The 18,901-nt window shown below is 45.7% G+C and overlaps 1 long non-coding RNA gene across 4 annotated transcripts in view; it reads right to left on the minus strand.

The window, feature by feature from the left end:
* The window catches only part of LOC147018084 (uncharacterized), a 154,429-nt gene that overhangs the window by 66,090 nt on the left and 69,438 nt on the right, over nucleotides 1–18,901 (minus strand). For all 4 annotated transcript variants that reach the window (XR_015062273.1, XR_015062272.1, XR_015062274.1 and 1 more), the window contains one exon: nucleotides 8,440–8,518. This is a non-coding gene — a long non-coding RNA (uncharacterized LOC147018084). The remainder of the gene's footprint in view (nucleotides 1–8,439; nucleotides 8,519–18,901) is intronic.

The following is an 18,901-nucleotide window of genomic DNA, read 5'->3' on the forward strand; positions in this document are numbered from 1 at the left end:
GCGATGCACGTACAGCCATGCAAATACGGGCATGCGAGATTGAAGGAATGGCCTGTGGGGTTGTTGTTTCTGGCACACGGTTTGAAAGTTTTTTTTTTGCATATACGGCCACACACATACGGCGACGCACATGAAGCCATGCACGCACTGGCACGTGGTTTGAAAGTTTTTTTTGAGCGAAGGAACGGCCTGTGTGGTTGTTGTTTCTGGCACGCGGTTTGAAAATAGATTTTCTTTTTTTTCCACATACGGCCACGCATGTATGGCTCCACATGTACGGCCATGCGAGGGTGAAGGAACGCCCTGTGTGGTTGTTGTTTCTGGCACACGGTTTGAAATAATTTTTTTTTGCACGTACGGCCACGCATGTACAGACACGCAAGAGCGAACGAACGGCCTCTGTGGTTGTCGTTTCTGGCACGCGGTTTGAAAGAATTTTTTTTGCACGTACCGCCACGCACGTACGGCCACGCACGCAAGAGCGAAGGAACGGCCTCTGTAGTTGTTCTTTCTGGAACGTGGTTTGAAAGTTTTTTTTTTATGTTTTGCACGTACGTCCACGCACGTACTGGCACGTGGTTTGAAACTTTTTTTTGGAGCGAATGAACGACCTGTGTGGTTGTTTTTCCTGGCATGAGGTTTGAAAGTTTTGTTTTTTTTTTTGACTGCACGGCCAAGCACTTACGGCCACGCGAGAGCGAAGGAACGGCCTGTGGGGTTGTTGTTTCTGACACGCGGTTTTTTTTTGCATATACGGCCACACATGTACGGCCGCACACGTACGGCCACGCACGTACGGCGATGCACGCAATGGCACATGGTTTGAAAGTTTTCTTTGAGCGAAGGACCGGCCTGTGTGGTTGTTGTTTCTGGCACGCGGTTTGAAATAATTTTTTTTTTTGCACGTACGGCCATGCACGTACGGCCATGAACGTACTGGCACTTGGTTTGAATGTTTATTTTTAAGCGAAGGAATGGCCTGTGTGGTTGTTGTTTCTGGCACGCGGTTTGAAATATTTTTTTTTTTTTGCACGTATGGCCACGCAGGTACGGCCATGAACGTACTGGCACGTGGTTTGAAAGTTTTTTTTGAGCGAAGGAACTTTTTTGCATGTACGGCCACGTGAAGGGTGTTTGTGGGTGTTGTGTGGTTGTTGTTTCTCGCACGCGGTTTGAAAGAATTTTTTTTGCATGTACGACCACGCATGTACGGCCATGAACGTACTGGCACGTGGTTTGAATGTTTATTTTTAAGCGAAGGAATGGCCTGTGTGGTTGTTGTTTCTGGCACGCGGTTTGAAAGTTTGTTTTTTTTTTGTTTTTTTTTTGTTTTTTTTTTGCATGTTGGGGCACGCGAGAGCGAAGGAAACGGCCTGTGTGGTTGTTGTTTCTGGCACGCGGTTTGAAAGAATATTTTTTATTTTTTTTTTGCACGTACGGCCACGCACGTACGGCCATGCACGTACTGGCACGCGGTTTGAAAGTTTTTTTTTTTGAGCGAAGGAACGGCCTGTGTTGTTGTCTCTGGCACGCGGTTTGAAAGTTGTTTTTCCACGTACGACTATGTACCACGTTTGGGTCATGGAGCATGCCCTGCTTCGTCATTTGTGCTTCACGTATTCAAGTTTTTTTTGTTGTTGTTTTTTTTTAACACTTCAGGACTGGTATTCTATATTCACTTTGGAAAGTGGAAATTAGCCAACATCACAGCATTACATAAAAAGGTACAAAAACGGATCCCCTTAACTACAGCCCAATGAGCTTGCTCCACATCCAATCATCAACTATGTCATGGAAACCTTCATCACAGTCGATGTAAAATCATTCCTTTTCTCCAACTGCATTATCTCAGATCATTAATTCAGATTCAGACCTGGTCCCTCAACAATGGACATGCTGCTTCTCCTCTCCCAACAATGGTGGAGGCCCTCAATATCAGACATGAGATCAGAGCCGTCTCTTTCTGGACATATCTCGAGCTTTTGATACAATTTGGCATCCTGCCCTGCTTCCCAAACTGTCTGCCTATAGAATCCAAGGCCACCTCCACTCATGGATTATTGACTTCCTCCACTCTCGTAGACAACGTGTGGCTCTCAACGGAACCCTTTAATCTCCTCTCCCTGTCAAGGCTGGAGTACCCCAAGGCAGTGTTCTCGGCCTCATACCAATCTTCATCAATGATCTCAATGACACTCTGGAAAATCCTCTTTATCTCTTTGCCGATGACTCCACACACTGCCATGACATCTCTCATCCTTCTGACAGACAGGCAGGCAGCAGCCTCTTCCCTCTCCTCAGATTTTGACAAAATCACAAACTGGTCAAACACAATTTTTCTTATGTATCCACATTGTCCACCCTTTGTATTTTCCCTTACCCCTCATCATTACCGACATAACTTCTTTGTCCGTCTGTCCACTTTCTCCCTTCACCCTGCAATTGGTGTTTCCCCTTTCTCCTGCTGTTCCCTGTGTAAGTCCTGATTTATTCTGTTTAATTGCTCTTTCACAAGCCTCAGCCATGTTAAAGGGTTTTTTTCTTTAAAAACAATATCCTGACATTCTCGGCATTTTTCAGGAACGTATCCCCCGTGTCTGACAATATATATATATATATATATATATATATATATATATATATATATATATATATATATATATATATATAATTTTTCAAGTGTTTGTGCATTTGTGTTTGTGCATTTATACATTATTCTTCCTTGGCGAAACCGCCACACCGAGAGGCCCAAAATTTTGGGTGTAAGTACTTCAGAGTCAGGGCAAGGTTTTAAGTAACCACACGTTGGCCTTGATGTCCGCTTTGAGGTCACCAAAGCCCACTATAAAGTCAGGTCAGGTCAGGTCAGGTCAGGTATGGGAGCATGTGCCAGAACAGCGCGTCGCTGCATCCACTTTCCGCCGGTACTCCAGGGGCCTCCGTCTGGCCATCCCCCAGGCAGATGCCAGGCCCATCCCCATCTCCTTAAGATGATGGTCAACCTGCTGCAACCACGAGGCATGTGGTTGGCCCATTGGCCTCCTCCACTCACGAGACTCCCTCGCTGAGAGAATCTGGTGAGCAGGATCAGCGTCAGGAAAACGAGCCACATGTCCATACAGCTGCAAATGACGCTCACGGACCATGCAGGAAACAAATCTCATCCGAGTCTCTCTCGGCAACCGCTCGTTGGACACAAAATCCAACCAGCGATAGCCAAAGAGACCTGGTACCAAAGGAATTAAGTCTCGGTCTCAGATCCTTGGTCAGAGTCCAAGTCTCGCATCCAGAGAGCAAGACTGGAAGCACCAAGGACCTGAAGACCTGAAGACCCGCACAGGTACTGGCAGCGCTACAGCCCATGATCCAGTGATTCCATGACTCCCCAGGCCGGACGCAGACGTCTATTGACCTCTGACTCACAGCCAGCAGAGACATGAATATCACTGCCAAGGTAAGTGAATCTCTCCACGACCTCAACATCCTCACCACAAACAGATACAGACAGGACAGCAGCATCCAAGATGTTATTGAAAGCCTGGATCTTCGTTTTGACCCAAGAAACCCGTAATCCCAGCGGCTCCGACTACTCATTCAGTACCTCAAGGGCCCCCAAAAGGATATCTAAAGTCTCCGCAAAGATGACTGCATCATCTGCGAAATCAAGGTCCGAGATCTTGACATTCCCAAAAGATGCACCGCAGCTTGATCTTTCCAACATCCTCCCTAAAATCCAGTCCATACAAGTGCTGAAAAGTGTGGGGGCCAGTACACACCACTGATGAACTCCAGTAACAACTGGAAATAAGTCAGAGATGGTACCACCACACTTCACAGCACTCGCAGTCCCAGAGTAGAGTTCAGACATCAGATCGATCAGTTTTGGTGGCACCCCACGAAGACCAAGAATCCTCCAGAGGGCATCCCGATTCACTGAATTGAACGCTTTACAGAGACCAACATAGGCTGCAAGCAGCCCCTGCCAAAACTCTCGTCTGCGTTCGGTGAGGACACGGTCAATCGTTGACCTCTTTGGTGTAAAGCCTGACTGCTCTGGACGCTGGTGCTCAAGCAGATGGTGGCGAACCCTATCAAGAATGATCCGAGCAAAGACCTTGCCCGGCACTGAGAGCAGCGTCACCCCTCGGTAGTTGTTGCAGTCTTGGCGATCACCCTTCCCTTTCCAGAGAGGGACAACAAGGCCCCTCTTCCAATCAGTTGGGATGATGCCTGTGTTCCAGGCAGAGCACAAAACTGCATGCAACGACACGCGTGCAGCATTTCCACCAGCCTTGAGAAGTTTAGCATGGATGCCACTGATCCCTGGAGCTTTACCCTGTTTCAACCGGTTCACCGCAGCCCGTGTTTCCACAAGCAAAGGTGGACCACAATTGATTGGAGGGTCAGCAACAGGGATTGTAACACCCTTGACGTCCAACTCGACAGCTGGTGGATCAGTCTAGTACAACCGCTCAAAGTAACCGGCCCAGCGGGCCTTCACTTCAGACTCCTCTGTTAAGAGCCTACCACTCTCTGCTCTAACTACAGTGCTCCGAGGGATGGGCTTGGATGAACACAATGCGCAAATTCCCCTGAAAGCGGGACGAGAATCACCTGTCCACAGGTGATGCTCTACCCCCTCACAGATTCCTCGCACATAGGCCTCCTTGTCCACCCTTGGTGCACGTACAGTTTTACGCCTCAGCTCCCTGAACAGCTCAGCTCTGCCATTCAGCCTGGCCCTGCGACTCTGGTCAATGGTATCCAGTGTCCCTTGAGAGACAAAATTCTTCTTTGCCCTGCGGTGAGTTCCAAGACATCCACCGGCAACATCAAGGACGGTGGTCTTGAAGGTAATCCATAACTCTTCAGGATTCCCCAAAGCACCCAGACACCCCAAATGTCCAATCAGCCTGTTCGCAAACTCCTCAACTACTCTCTCATCCTTGAGCTTGCCAACATCCAGCCTAGGCTGGGATGGTACCATTCTCCAGGATTTAAGGTGCAGCTTTAGAGTTGCTACAACAAGCCGGTGGTCAGTATTGAGGAAATGAGCACTCCGGTCGACCCTGCAGTTCTGGATCATCCTCCAGCGACCGTCAACGAGGACAAGCTCAATCTCCTTTGCCACACCGCCAGCGTTGGAATACCAAGTCCAGCGATGAGCTTGTGGGCGCTGAAACCATGAACTGGCCACCCTAAGTCCATGACTTCTTGCAAAGTCAAGGAACTTAGTGCTTTTCTGATTCATAGTTCCTGACCCATGGGGACCAACACATGTCTCATAACCATCCCGATCAGTTTCAGTCGATGCATTGAAATCCCCCAAGACGAGAAGTGTATCTCGTCTGGGGCACTGATCAACCACAGACTCGAGCGTGGCGTAGAATGTGTCCTTCACGGTTAGGTCACTCGCCTCAGTCGGAGCATAGACAGAGACCAGGGAAATGACACCCAAGGAGTGACGAATCCTTAGTCTCATAATACGCTCGTTGACCAGTGTTACCTCAATTATCATTGGGGTCAGCTTATTGGACACAGCTACAGCAACTCCTTGAGTATGGTAACCATCAGAGCGACCAGACCAATAGTAGGTGTAACCACCCACCATTATTTCGCCGCAATCCAGTCTCCGAACCTCAGAGAGTGCTGCAATACCGATGTCCAAACGCTTGAACTCAGATGATAACAGAGACAGGTGATCATCCTCTCTTAGGGATAGGACATTCCAGGCACCCACCCGAAGGGACTGCCTCAGGTTAACCCAAGGAGACCGCCGTCTGGTGGACGACACCTCAGCACCACTCCGACACACTCTCCCACAATCTGACCCAGGGAGGTTACCCCGTGGTTTCCCTCCATTCATCAAAGATTGGGGGTACCGAAGGCTTTGCCCCAATCCCGTCATCCGGTGAGTTGCCCTGCGAAGGGAAGCTGCACAGGAGATACTCCCACGGAGTGGGTTTTCAGATTTTTTTGCGTTTGTGTGTTTTGCGGAATGAAGGGTTTTACAGTGACCAGAGTGCAAATCCTGCCACCAACCTCCTAATAAAAATTAACCCAACTGCAGGAGGACGTCCGCAGACACAGTTGGGCACTAGATATGGATGGCCGTTGGCTCACAAGGAGCTCCTCCACCGTTTTAGGCCACCAAAGGCCGCTATAAAGTGTGTATTGGGATGTGGGGTCAGACAGTGCTGCCATCGGCCAGCAGAAAAAAGGTAACAATCATGAAGCCAATAATTCTATAGCTTTTCAATGTCCAACATATCCCAAAACCACTGCTCGGAAAAAGCTCACACAACCGGGTATCCCCTGCTGCTATATACATATGTATGTAAATGTATATATATATATATATACATATATATATATATATATATATATATATATATATATATATATATATATATATATATATATATATATATATACACACAATCCTCCCATGCTCTTCCAGTCAAGGAAGCTGCATATATATATATATATATATATATATATATATATATATATATATATATATATATATATATATATACATACATATACATATATATATGCACACTCCTCCCATGCTCTTCCAGTCAAGGAAGCTGCATAAAGCAACCAAGAAAGGCTGCCAATGTAAGCCCTTTGCTGTTTCAAATCCTTTCCAGAGTTCCTCCACAGCTGTAAAGACATTCTCAAATAGTACACACATGAGAATCCCAATGCTACCGGACTGGTTTCATCACTTGTTGGCGTATCATCAGCGACAACGCAGACGGAAATGCATGCCAATGAGGTTCCCAAGCATTGTACCACATGTGCAAATGTCAAAGGAAATAAATATATAAATGTATGATAAATAAAGACTCACTCACATCTCTCACCTGTGAATGAAGGGAATAACCAATTTGCTCACACCTAATCAATTAAACCTCGGTAGCTGGGATTATATAAATAAATTGCCTCCTCCCATGTTCTTCCAACCAAAGAAGCTGCATAAAGCCACCAGGAAAGGTTAGCAAGGTAAGCTCTTTGCTGTTTCAAACCTTCACAGCTGTAAAGACATTCACAAATAGTACACACATGAGAATCCCAATACTGCACACCTCCTCAGCTGCCGGACTGGTTTTATCGCTTGTTGGCGAATCATGGAGTATGGGAGGAGTCAATTTATTTATATAATCCTGGCTACCTGGGTTAATTGCTCAGGTGAGAGCTAATTGGTTATCCCCTCCATTCACAGGTGAGAGATGTGAGTGGGTCTTTGTTTATCATAAATAGATATAATACAATACACCCCTTATACTATTTGTTACATTTTTAAGCACGTGGGCGCACACCCATGTGCACGCACACACATACGCACACACGCACAAACGCACACCCCTATGGAAGTTGAAGAATTGTAGCAAAAAGTCTCATGGTGTCAAGGAATATCATAAGTGAAAAAGGATATGCTCAGGGTGAGAAATCTCTGTTTCACCAAATGATCGGGTTGCTTTTGAGCTTCATCGATCTTAAATGACATTAAACCATTATGGGTGGCGTTTTGTATTTGAATCGCTGTCTTTCTGTTCTTGTGTGTGTACAGGTGTACGTCTCTGTGTGTTTCGCAGAAGCGCTGTCTCATATCGGCACAATGACGGTCAGCCCACTAATGATGCTTAGTGTCGGGTATATATAAAGCAGAAGCGGGGACCTTTGAGAGCGACACGATCGGCAAGCAGAAGATCCCCAGCGCAGACAGCAGGTGAGTAATGTTCGCAGCTCGGAAGGAGCATTTATTAAATGTTGTTGAAGGGGAGAATGCACACATCTCTGTCTGCAGGGGACCTTCTTCCTGGAAGAATACCACATGGTTAGTGATGTGGGATGATGAATAGAATGACAGCACCAACTCGCAGGTGCCACTCCAAATTGCTTTTCCAAGTTTCAAGTTCACAACAGTGTAAAATGAGTACGTTTATATGTAATAATGATGTTTATGCATAATAACGAGGAAATAATAACTTATTATACCGTTTGATTTCTGGACTTTTCGTTTAAGTACCTGCATCACTATCACCACTCGAGAATGTCATAATTGCATCAGGAATCTTATTCTAAAGGTTTGCAATGTGTTCTCATTTAGCAAGCAAATGGTGTTGCACCAAAAGATGTTCCGCTCAATCCACCGGATTACAATGGTCGAATAGAAGGCAATCAATGCCTCGTGGATAGGCCAACAGATGATACAAATTTCATCAAGATAAGTCTGAGCAATAAAAAGGAATTGCCACTGTGTGTGTGTGTGTGTGTGTGTGTGTGTGTGTGTGTGTGTGTGTGTGTGTGTGTGTGTGTGTGTGTGTGTGTGTGTGTGTGTGTGTGTGTGTGTGTGTGTGTGTGTGTGTGTGTGTGTGTGTTATTGGTGGTGAAGGAAAGGGAGAGACATTTTATCATCAGACTCGTTACCTTTAGCCCACTCAGTTCATGCTGACAAATTCAAGTCTTGTGTAGATATAAAGATCCAAAATCGGTTCGCCTTCACAGCCTGGAATGAGTAAATATCAATAGCTATTAGACAATTAAACAGATATAGATTGGCAGACTCATGATATATTTAATATCTCAGGAAAAGTAAAACATTTTTAAGGCACACAAGGTATCGTTTCATTCAACTAAAGGGAATGTGCCTTGAACATAAGTCTGTATGATGCTGAACGCAGCGAAAAAGAGCGATATATACAGTCAACTATTTATTACCTCTAACTAAACAAAATATTTCATCAATCAAGAGTTAACTTAATAACCACGTCGGCATATCTCAAAAATAAGAGAACCGTCACAAATAACAAAAAACATGTAAAACACGAACTAAGACAAGTGGGTGTCAAATAAACACACTCAATCAAAAACCTATCCCTCATCTCCGCACTACCTTCCATCAACATTGATCTCCGCATGATGCATATCATGATTTGAAGTAATATCTTGCTTTTCCAAAGTGAAGGTTCCAATATAAACACGAGTCGAAACACTCCTCGTCATGCAGGCTTCACCTGTGAAGGCCTGACAAGACCCTGCTCAAATTCATGAGTGAGTCTCACACAAAGGTGGCTGACAGCAATTTGTACATAAACGGTTAAACTTGGAGGAGACGGGTGTTTGTGATTGTGGGTGAGGGAGGGTCGACACAAGAAAGTTGCTCGAAATGTGTAAGTTAATTATAAAGGGATGTACAGTAGATATTACGTTAAATGTAAGAATAGGATTACTGTATATACATATATATATATATATATATATATATATATATATATATATATATATATATATATATGTCGAGAAGATAAGTAAATTAAAAGATAAAGTTAACATGGTGTGGATAAGGGAGAGGATGGGGGAAATGACCTAAACCTATACAGTATATGGTTCTCTTTAACAATCGAACTACAGTTTGGTGTGACATCTACTCATAGGCTTGAGCTGTCTCCTCTTATTGTGCAAGAACACCAAAAAAGACCAGGTTTTTGTAGATTCGAATTTCGTGTGCTTTATCCTTCCTGAGGTCCGGCGATGAGATTATGCCCGTCTTAATTGCAATTTTAAAGTTCGATTAAAATATGTTAACTCCCCCCCCCCCCCCACTGTCAGGAAACATGATTAACTAGAACGGTACTTGGTAGAGCACGTACCTCTGACAGGCTGAACAGTTTATGTTTTATATCCCACTTTTATATCTGGATCCGGACCTTAACCAAAATCTAATCAGCTTGCTCTTCTCACGTACCCAACTCACCCACCAACTTTTGTCATAACTCATCCACAACTTTTGAGATATCGTGCTATATATCATATTTGGCTCCATCTTTCAATGTTGAAGAATCACTTTTTAAATATTTCATTGGCTTCTCCGGATCCGGATCCAAATCTTCACCAAAATCGCATCAATTCATCCTTGTTAAACACCCAACCTTTCCACCAAGTTTCGTTCTAATCCATCTCTAACTTTTTGAAATATCATGCCAAATATCGTTTTTGACCTGATCGCTCAATGGTGAAGAAACACTTTTAAAAACTTTGGATCCAGATCTGAATCTTCACCAAAATCTAATCAATTCGTCCTTGTCACACACTCAACCTGTCCAAATTTCATTCGAATCTGTCCATAACCTTTTGAGATATCCTGCTCACACACAAACAAAGACAAACAGACTGGGGTGAAAACATAATCTCTGTCCACCTTCGGTGGTCGAAGTAACAAGATAATGGACTGTGTGACCACCATTTGTCAGAGTGCACACATTTTATATAGCTCATCTATTTTAATATATTCAAGTGTTTGTGTGTTTGTTTGTGCGCTTGTGCGTTTGTTTGTGCGTTATTCTTTCACGGCTGAACTGCAGCACCTAGAGGCCCCAAATTTTGGGTGTAAGTACTACAGAATCTGAGAAAGGCTTTAAAGCAAGGTTTGAAGCTACCACTTGTTGGCCTTGACATCCGTTTTGAGGCCACCAAAGGCCGATATAAAGTGTATATTGGGATGTTGGGGTCAGGCAGTGCTGCTGACGGCCCACAGGCAAAAGGTAACCACCAGGAAAAGCTCACCCAGTCGGGCAGTGCTGGGTATCCCCTCCCCTACCCCCAGGCAGCCTCTTTCTAATGTATATATATATAATACTAGTAGAACAAGAAAATGTAATCGCTTCTTTAAAATAATATAATCAATATTTAATTGAAATCAAATATTTAAGGAAAATACTGGGAGGTTTCATCGATTGAGAAATGGATGAAACCTCCCACCCACCTTCGGAAAAATACGATCTGTTATCATACATTGTATTGATAATTGTAACTTGTATGTATGCATCCACCTTCCCACCCCTCTTCATTACACATCATGTATGCACTTTCTGAACTCAATGACCCACCCCTTCTGATCCCCAGTCCACACTATATTAAAGTACATGTAGTTTATGAAACTTCAATCAAAGGTGGGGTTCAAATCATCAGCACACTGATGATTCATTTCTCTCCCAACCGGTGAGTGTGGCATACAACACGCGTCTGGGACAAGCATACAACAATAAATTGTACATATAATACATAATATACTGCCGAGGTACGCATGTTCCGCACGGGTGGAACCTCACAGTCTCAAAAACGAAATGTTTTGAGAGATTTTATGAAAACTCCCTCCCACCCACTTTAGGACACGTGTAGGGTCCCCCAAAGCTGCACAGAAAATTTGGTGGGATCTCAGTAGCGTTGAGAAATTGCCGAAGCCATGAATGTGTTCACACGTACAGAAAGATCAGCATCGTATGGGTGGAAACGCAAAATCTCAATTGAATTGAGATATCACCGAACCAGCGAATGCTTCCATATGCGGTCAATGAGGAAACTGCTAATGTCTAATCTATGAATCAGTTTACATGCGGAGAGAGGGAGCAGCTTCGTATGGGTGGAAATTCAAAATCATAATTGTATTGAGAAATCTATGAAACTTCCCTCCCACCTTAGGACACCCACTGGGATCCCAAAAAGTTTCACAGAAAGTTTGGTGGAGCTAGTCCCAAAACTGAGGGAGTAGTTCAAGGATGGGCAGACAGTCTTGCTTTATTATATAGACTAGCAAATACCACCCATCGCTTCGCTGATGGGAATACTAAAAGGGGGGAGGGGGGGGAGAGAAAAAGAGAGGGAAGAGGGAGACGGGTGGGGGGAAAATATAGGGGGGGGGAGTGGGAGTGTGAAGAGGTGGAGGGGAAAGGAGAGAGGAGGGAGGGAAAACGAGGAGGGGTGTGGGAAGGAAAGGCAGTGGGAGGAAGAGAAGGCAGACATGTGGTGGAGTGTTAATTACGATTCATACTGTCTCATCAAAATTATTCTGTGTGGAATAACAGTGAAGATAGAAACAAAATAATGTCTGAAATGCATTTTCTACCGGTCATACTATAAATACGGCCTGGAGACAAAACCCACCGGGCGCACCTGAAGCCAAGCCATCAGGACACAAACACTGCTCGGACACATCCGAAGACAAATTCCCATCCGGACGCGTCCAGAGACAAACACCACCCAGACGCGTCCGGAGACAAATACCGCCCAGACGCGTCCAAAGACAAACACCGCCAAAATGTGTCCGGAGCCAAGCTGTCTGGAGACAAACACCGAGCTGTTACCATATGCACACCCTCTCATTCTCTTTCAGTGTTTTCAGTGCAACAAATTAATCTCCTATGTGTACCACTTAAGTTTACCTTTACCACCCATCTGAGGTGAGATACAAATTGAGGAGTATTAGACTTTGTCAAGACTCGTGTTGGCCTGTGCAGGTGGACAATTTGAACAATTGGTTTTTATCAACTGAATATTGATTTAAAAGAACTGAATGTTGACACAGGTATACTGACTGCGAAGTCTACTCTCTTGCTCCGATGAAGGACTAATGCCTGAAACGTCAGCTTAACTTTGCTTCCCATGCAGGTTCACAAATCTTTGCTAACCTTCAGTTGGTAAAACTTATAAGGTACAGTCTCTTTCCTATTCTGCTCTTTTTAAAATATTGTTCATGTTATTATTGTTTTTGAATGTCGTTTGTTTGGTTGTTTATCAAATTGATAACTCGAGGACTTGCAACTCTGTGTTAAGATGACATCAACATATAAAGAGCTCGGTCTCGGCGTGAGCCCGTCCCTCCCTCCGTCCCTCCGTTCATCCGACTATATGTGTATTATTTACGTATTATTGGAATGTACCTTCCGACCCTTTAGACTGCTGAGACCCCTAAGACCTTTGAAGACCCTGAGGACCCTCAAGACCCCCAAAGACCCGGAAAGACCCTGAAGATCTCCAAGACCCTGAAGACCCCCAATACCCTGGACACCCCCGAAGATCCCCCAAAACCCCCAAGAGCCCAAACACCCCAAAAACTCCCAAGACCCCAAACACCCCCAAGCCCCCAAAGACCCTGAACACCCCAAAAAACACCCCCAAGCCCCCCATGCCAAACACCCCTAAGACCTCAAATTCAACAGCAAGCACATAAACCAATTCAAATTATATGAAAGACAAAGTTAAAGGTCAAGTGAAAGACTCCAGTCAATTCATGACTGAGAAAAAGAGAGAAAGATGAAAAGAGAGAATGGAAAAAGTGGTAAATTTCTGTTTGAAGTTTTGATCAAACACTTGTTTCATATACAGCAAGTGGCTGCTGGTTGCATCATTTTCTGGAAGCATAGCTGTGACACTGATGGAGTGCCCCTGTTACCAGTAAGATGGTACTCATTTTGTCAACCTCAGAAGGATGACAGGCTGAGTCAATCCACTTTGTGTTATTTCAACAGCACAACAGGGGCTCAAACTCAAGACTTTAAGATCTTAAGCCAGCCACCTGAAGCACTAAGCCAACATCAGGCTTGATCGAAAACTAACACAAGGATATAACTGCCATAGAGAGGGTACAGCTTAGGGCTATTAGATTGATTCCAGTACTAGCAAGACTAAGCTATGAGGAGTGGCTGAAAGATACAGGCCTTTATATATTAGAAAGGAGATGATTACAAGGGGAAATGATCGAGATGATAAAGATAATGAAGAGCATCGACAAAATATGACAATTTTTTTTTTTTTTTTTTTTTTTTTTTACACTTCCATGACCTAATCTGTTGAACTCTCTCATACATTATTTTTAACAACAAAAACGATCTTATAATGCTTCATCTTCCTCTCTCACACATGTGGTACTCTTTACTGTTTCACAATGCACTAATCTTCTGCTATTTTAACAGACTGCTCTCATTTCGACCTCTCCTTCATTCCTTGCCGAAAAAATCCAACTATTACAGCGCTTCTTCTCTCCATGCTCTGAATTCGCCTTCATTGCACCCTTCAAGAATTGTGTTAAATCGCATCTCTGACCTAAAACTTTTAAAAACCACAGTTTGCCATGGATGCTCGCTTTCCATCAACCATTCTTTTTTTCCAAATTCAGTGCCAACTCACCCCCCTCACCCCTCACTCTCACTCTCAAAGCAACCATCCCACTCTTCTCTCTCCAAGCCTCCCTCTCACCTCTCTCAAAAATCCCCCCCTCACCTTTCTCCCACCTTTCATCCCCCTCACTCTTCCTTCTCAAAGTTGCCCCCTCTCATCCACCAACCTGCCTCCCTCCACTGCCCTCTCACCTCCATCTCTTCACTCCACCTCCTCAAATCCTCAACTGCCTTCTTCCTTGTCTCTTGTCCCCCCTCTCCCCCAGCACCACAGAGCCTTTTCTCCTCATTCGGCCCCCTCCCCTCGCTGTTCTGCAATACCCCACACTCCTTCAGCAACCCTCCTTACCTGCCCCCCTCATCCCTTGTCCTACCCTCCCCCTCCCCTCCACCTCCTGCACCCAAAGCCTCCTCCCCTTCCTCTTCATTAAAAGTGTAGACCTCAAATATCCGGGGCCTTCGCTCAAACCTTTCAGATCTTTCCATACAGGCTGCCACTGACAAACCAGACATTATCTGCCTAACAGAAACATTCCTCTCCCAAGACGTGTCTGACTCCCAAGTATCTCTCCCTGGCTACTCCCTCTTACGGTATGACAGACCTGAGCCTCGTCCTGGTGGAGGTGTTGCTCTCTTCATCAAAGACTCTATTCCTCACTCTCCATGCACTGCTCTCACTCCCCCACACCCCCAGGAATACCTCTGGCTTCGGCTTCCCCTCCACTCCCACCTCATGTTTATATGTGTACTGTACCGTCCACCGAACAGTGATGACTCCATCTACATCTCACTATCCGAAAACATGGACCATCTTCTATCTTCTCATCCAAACTCTCTCTTCCTCTTATGTGGTGACTTCAACTGTCATCACGCCAGTTGGCTAGGTGTGGGTACCTCTCTCACCTGCCATGGCACCTCAGCAAAAGCTTTCTGCGACTCATTGGGACTGACTCAATCGGTCAACTTCCCGACCCGGATCTCAACCAATGGTACTCCATCTCTTCTGGATCTGATTTTGACAAATTTCCCTGACAATATCTGCTGCTCTTCCTTCGCTCCAATTGGTTCTTCTGACCACGTCCTTGTTAAAGTGGACATCTCTCTGGCTGTTATCAGAGAACCACCTCACCGCCGTCGAGTCTGGCATTTCACTCAAGCCGACTGGCAGGGTCTCCGAGCAGCCATCAAACTTACAGACTGGTCTCCTATACTTTCTCAAACATCAACTCATCCTGGGAATTCTTTCAAAGAAACTTGCTCTCCCTCATGCACAGATTTATCCCCTCTCGTGTTCAGTTGTCTTACCCTTCCTCCCGCCCTTGGTTTACTGAAGCTTGTGGCGAGGCAGTTGTCCTGAAACAACTTGCCTTTGCCTCATGGAAAGCAAACCCAACTGAGGGCAATCTCAGTTCTTTCCACAAAGCTCAGAACAAGTGTGTATCTACCCTCAGGAGAGCCAGAAAACAACATCTTTCTCATCTCAAGTCTCAACTCTCATACCTCTCTCCCTCCTCAAAATCCTGGTGGCGTTTAATCAAATCTGTTTCTGGTGTATGTTCCCCCTCCATCCCCTCCCTTACCTCAAATGGCCGCACTGCTGATTCCACACGTGATAAAGCTGAATGTCTAAACTCGGTGTTTGCAGCTAAATCTTGTGTCCTAAACCCATCACTATCTCTACCCACTTTACCCAGTCGCACCCAACTGTCCCTGGACTCTATCCTTTTCTCCTGACAAGGTGGAGAGCTTGCTTTCAAACCTCGAGTCAGATTCTGCAACCGGTCCAGACGGCATCAGCCCACGTGTCCTCAAAGCCTGCTCTTCTGCTCTTGCTCACCCTCTCTCTGTTCTATTCACCCTCTCATTTGCCCAAGGTCATCTGCCATCTGCTTGGAAATCTGCTAACATCACTTCCCTGCATAAAAAGGTGCAAAAACAGATCCCTATAACTACAGACCAATCAGCCTTCTCCCAATCATCAGCAAGGTGATGGAATCCATCATCGCCTCAGATATGAAATCCTTCCTCTTCTCCAATGGCTTGATTTCCAATCATCAATTTGGTTTCAGACCAGGTCACTCTACCCTGGATATGCTGCTTCTGCTCTCCCATCAATGGATGGAGGTCCTCAATGCCAGACAGGAAATCCGAGCCGTATCCCTGGACATATCACGTGCTTTTGACACAGTCTGGCACCCTGCCCTACTCACCAAACTCTCTTCCCATGGTATTCAAGGCAATCTCCACTCATGGCTCGCAGACTTCCTCTCCTGTCGCAGTCAACGTGTGGCCCTAAATGGAGTTCTTTCATCTCCTCTTCCTGTGCAGGCTGGAGTTCCTCAAGGTAGCGTTCTGGGCCCTGTTCTTTTTCTGGTTTTCATTAATGATCTCTCGGACTCTCTGGAAAATCCTCTATTTCTCTTTGCCGACGACTCCACCCTCTGCCGTACCGTCTGTCATCCCTCAGACCGGCAAGCAGCAGCTTCTTCACTCACTGCAGATCTGGATAAAATCACAAACTGGTCCAACACGTGGAACATGTCTTTCAATCCAGACAAATCTCACACTCTCACTATGTCTCTTCGAAAGGACCGTTTACAAAACCCACCCATCCACTTTCTCAACAATCCTCTGGAAGAAGTCTTTTCTTTCAAGCTTCTAGGTCTCACTATCTGCCATGACCTTTCCTGGGAAAGTCACATTTCCAACCTCGCCTCAAAAGCCAGTCGCCGACTGGGAATCCTCCGTCGTGCTCAGTCCTTCCTCGGCCCTCTTGAGCTCCTGACCACTTACAAAGCTTTTGTCCGTAGCCTGATGGAGTACTGCTCTCCCCTCTGGGCTGGTGCTCCTGCCTCCCACCTTTCTCGGCTTCACGCTGTCGAAACCAGGGCATTTAAGATCATCGGCATCTCCCGCAATGAAGCTGAGTCTTTGGGCCTCTCACTCAATCACCGCAGGTTTGTCGGTGGTCTTTCTTCTACCGACTCCTCTCCAGCCTTGCCCCCCCTGCTCTCTCTGCGATTTGTCCCCACCACATTTCCACAGGGCGCTCAAGGTCCGCCAACAACCCCCTTCTGGTAAAACTACCAAAATCACGAATCACTGCTCATCTTCACTCTTTCATTCCTCTTTTTTCCCGCCTTTGGAATAAACTTCCTCACTCTATTCTTTCCCATTCTTCCCTCCAGGCTTTCAAAACAGCTGTTCACCACCACCTCTTATCTTCCCCCATCCAAATCCTCGATCTTTTCTACCCCCGATAATCCACCCAAGCCCACTTCCTTCATTTCTCCTACTTTCCTTCCTGAAAGTCCCTGAAATGTCCATCTTCTCTTCGCCATGTTCCCCGTCCCATCCCCATCCCTCTCCCTTCCACAGTTCACCTAATGTGTCTGTTCCCCACTGTTTTGTCCCTTCCACTCCCGCCCCTCTTGTCTCATGCCTCCTTGCTGTGAGTTGTGTGTTAGCTCTCATACGAGCCTCGACCAAGGTATACAAAAAAAAAAAAAAAAAAATGTACAGACGAGTTTTTCAACAGAGTAGACAGTGATAGGACCAGGGGTCATAGCGTAAGAGTAAAGAAGAGGAGCGTCAGGACAGTTGTAAGGCAAGGGTCTTTCACCTCAGACAGTAGTTATTGCATGGAATGGTCTCCCTTCAATGGTAGTGGCAGCAAAACGAGTAACTTGGATTAAATTTGAATTATATCAGTGCCTAGATGCATTGGAGATAAAGGGGCACAGGGATATTGGTAGTACTTGTGGGTAGCTTGTGTGCGGATGGATGATGGACAAAAAAGTACTTAGGCACCAAAAAGAAAAGATGGCATTGCTAATTGAGGTGTCAGTAACCAGCGATTTTGGCCTAAACGATACAGAAATTAAGAAAATGACAAACTAAATGGTATTCATAGAATACTTACCCCATACAGTCTTGAGAAGAACTTGGTGCGAGCCAACTCATCTGCCAGCAAATTGGTAATTAAAAAAAAAAAATCAAATCAAATGGAAAGTGCAATATAATTAACAAGAAAAAGAGCAATCAGAGATTGAAACCCTCACCAGGACTTGTTTTGTGTGATGTTTGTGTAGTTTTATGTTGTGTATGTTGTGTAGTGTTTGTGTACTGGTGTGTTACAGGTCAGGTATGGGAGCATGTGCCAGAACAGCGCGTCGCTGCGTCCACTTTCCGCCAGTACTCCAGGGGCCTCCGTCTGGCCATCCCCCAGGCATATGCCAGGCCCATCCCCATCTCCTTGAGATGATGGTCAACCTGCTGCAACCATGAGGCACGTGGTCGGCCCACTGGCCTCATCCACTCATGAGACTCCCTCGCTGAGAGAATGTGGTGAGCAGGATCAGCATCAGGAAAACGCGCCACATGTCCATACAGCCACAACTGACGCTCACGGACTATGCAGGTAACAAATCTCATCTGAGTGTCTCTCAGCAACCGCTCGTTGGACACAAAATCCGACCAGCGATAGCCAAGGATTCTCCGAAGAGACCTGGTACCAAAGAAATTAAGTCTCCGTCTCAGATCCTTGGTCAGAGTCCAAGTCTCGCACCCATATAGCAAGACTGGAAGTACCAAGGACCTGAAGACTCGGATTTTCGTCCTCCCGCACAGGTACCGGCAGCGCCACACCCCATGATCCAGTGAATCCATGACTCCCCAGGCCCGACCCAGATGTCTATTGACCTCTGACTCGCAGCCAGCAGAGACATGAATATCACTGCCAAGGTAAGTGAATCTCTCCACGACCTCAACATCCTCACCACAAACAGACACAGACAGGACAGCAGCATCCAAGATGTCACCGAAAGCCTGGATCTTAGTTTTGACCCAAGAAACCCGTAATCCCAACGGCTCCGACTCCTCATTCAGCACCTCGAGGGCCCCCAAGAGGATGTCTAAAGTCTCTGCAAAGATGACTG

Source organism: Eptatretus burgeri, chromosome 10 (genome assembly GCF_056783735.1).
Source record: "Eptatretus burgeri isolate ZD-2024b chromosome 10, Ebu_testis_v1, whole genome shotgun sequence".
Lineage (NCBI taxonomy): Eukaryota > Metazoa > Chordata > Myxini > Myxiniformes > Myxinidae > Eptatretus > Eptatretus burgeri.